Below are 3,091 nucleotides of genomic sequence, written 5' to 3'. Positions count from 1 at the left end.
TGGGAATGACACAACTGATAAGGGTCTAATATCTAAAATATATACAACTACAACTCAACAGCAAAAAGACAACCCAATGAAAAACTGAGCAAAGGACATGAGAAGACACTTCCCCCAAGAGGATATTTAAATGACCAACAGACACAGGAAAAGATGCTCAAGGTCATTAACCCTCAGAGAAATGCAAATCAAAATCACAATGCAATATCATTTCACTCCCACTAGGATGTCTAAGATAAACACACACCTACACAAAACCAGAAAATAACGAGTGTTGGAGGGGATATGGAGAAATTGTAACCCTCATCCAATGCTGGTGGGAATGCAAAATGATACAGCTGTTGTGGAAAACAATCTGGCAGTTCTTCCAAAAAACTAGAGGTAGAGCTGCCATATGACCCAGCAGTTCCACTCCTAGGTATATACCCTAGGGATCTAATTGAAGTGACACAGACATATGCACAGCTACGTTCATTGCAGCAATATTCACAATAGTTAAAAGATGGAAACAACCTAAGTGCCCATCAACGGATGAATGGATAAGTAAAATGTGGTACATACATGCAATGGAATACTACTAAGCGATAAAGAACAATGAGTTCCCCAAACATCTTGGAATATGGATGAACCCGGAGGACATTATGTTATGCAAAATAAGTCAATTACAAAAAGACAAATATTTTCACTTTTATGAGGTGGCATGAACGGGCAAATGTATAGAAATTGATGGTCATTAGTGGTTACCAGGGATGAGGGTGGGGAATTCCCTATGTAGGTAGTAGGTACTTGTGATTTTTGGTGATGGGAAAGATAACACGAAATGGGAGAAGTGTGCAAAGTTTGATGAAAGTAAACAATGTTACTGAAAGGTGCCCCCCCAACCAGGGGAAACGGGAGTTCCCATCACCCACTCACTCACCCTGGGGAGACAGGAGCTCCCAACACCCACTCACCCATCCAGGAGAGACGGGAGCTCCCACGACCTACCGACCCAACCAGGGGAGACAGGAGCTTCCACCACAGGCATCGCTCCCTGGGATACCGTCTGGGAGCCTGGAGCAAAGCCATCACCATCTAGGCTGACGTAACTGCGTTGCACACACCCAATAACACACCGCACGAGTACATTCCAACCATGGCGCCTCCAAGTGAAAGATTTGGCACATGGTTGTGACCCCAAACACCGCCTCCACTAGCCAGAGCCCAAGGGGATCCTTGAGACCAGGATCAGCCTCATGCCAGAAGTGCACCTGCAGTGTTAGTCATGACCACATGGGGGCACCTGAGCTCTGGCTTTGTCCAGGGCTGTGCTCAGAATTGCTCAGACTCCCAGAGACCCTAGACTAGACCACTGGAGCCCTGCACTGAGGGCGGCCTAAGGCTGAGTCCTGGCTCCAGGCCAATCCCCAACCCCAGGCTGAGCCTCATCCCCAGGCCAAGACCAGAACCCAGGCTGAGCTCTGACCGAAAGCTGAGACCCAACCCCAGGCTGAGCCCTGACTCTGGCCCCAGACTAAGCAAGGAAACAGCCAATAGGACACCCATGGCCCTTGGCCAACCAGGGGCTGAGTCAGTTGTGTCCGTGTTGTGGGGTCGGAGGTCAGCATTTGGACACCTCTGGATGCCTTAGAGACAGGTTCAAGGCCCCCTCCAGTTGTACTCTCTCTCCTGGTTTGTGCTGGTCCTGGCCTGGCCTCTTCCCCACATCCCAAAGTTGTTTCCAGTGGCGTGTGGAGGGGATGGCTTTGTCCCTGGCCAGGGGGAAGCCTGGGCCTTGGGGACTCCTCAGGGAGGGTCTTGTAGTGCTGACCCGGTAGGGGGACCAGTGCCTTCTGTGAGGGAATCATGTTAGAGGTTGTGGGGGTCTACAGAAGCCTCTGTGGGCAGTTTCTCAAGCTTTTCACACCTGCAGACCCTAGGGGGTTGGGTGCCATCAGTTTTAGAATGATAAGTGATAGCCTCTGAAACTGATAATGATGGTGATAACGGCACTCGTAATAATTCCATATCTGCAAAAAGGAAGGTCTTTCGATCTTCTGGAGGTGCTGGGCTGAGGGCCACAGCCTGGCTCTCTACAGCTGCATAACAAACAGCCCCAAATTAGTGGCTAAAACACCTGCCCTTTATTAGGTCTCGGATTTTGTGGATCAGGAATCCACGCATCAGCTGGGCTGCTGGGGGTCTAAGGTGCCTCCCCAAGGCCTGGCATCTGGGGACCTCCCTGCAGAGCACTGGCCCAAGGTCACTTCAGCTCTCTGTGCCCCCCCCCGTTTTGACTTTAATCCCCATAGAGTGTTCCTTTTCATTGCCTGAATACTACTAAATTTTTTTATTTTTTAGAATTTTTTCCCATACAAATGTTTATACATACATTCTTATGTGACTCTAATTGCTCTCCCCATACTGTGACAGCACACTCCTCCTTTCCACTCCTGATTCCCCATGTCGATTCAACCAGCTCCTAACCCTCTCTGCCTTCCCATCTCACCTCCGGACAGAAGCTGCCTGTTTAGTCTCTTGGATCTACTTGAGCTAAGAGGCACACTCCTGACGAGTATCACTTTATGTCCCACAGTCCAGTCCAATCTCTGTCTGGAGAGTTGGCCTCGGAAATTGTTTTAGTCCTGGGCTGATAGAGACTCCAGGGGCCATGCTTTCCGGGGTTCCTCCAGTCTCAGACCATTAAGTCTGGTCTTCTTACTAGAATTTGAGTTCTTCACCCCACCTTTCTCCTGCTCCATCAGGGATTCTCCGCTGTGTTCCCTGTCAGGGTGGTCATTGGTGGTAGCCTAGCACCATCTAGTTCTTCTTGTCTCAGGCAGATGAAGTCTCTGGTTTATGTGGCCCTTTCTTTCTCTTGATCTACTACTTTCCTTGTGTCTTTGGTGTTCTTCATTCTCCTTTACTCCAGGTGGTTGGGCCCAATTGATGCATCTTATACGGTCGCTTGCAAGCTTTGAAGATTCCAGATACCACTCACCAAAGTAGGATGCAGAACTTTTTCTTAATAAGCTTTCTTATGCCAATTGACCTAGATGTTCCCTGAAAGCATGGTCCACAGACCCCTACCCCTGCTACTCTGTCCTTCAAA

This window comes from Trichechus manatus, unplaced genomic scaffold (genome assembly GCF_000243295.1).
Source record: "Trichechus manatus latirostris isolate Lorelei unplaced genomic scaffold, TriManLat1.0 scaffold00026, whole genome shotgun sequence".
NCBI lineage: Eukaryota > Metazoa > Chordata > Mammalia > Sirenia > Trichechidae > Trichechus > Trichechus manatus.
Note: the sequence above shows the minus strand (reverse complement) of the source record.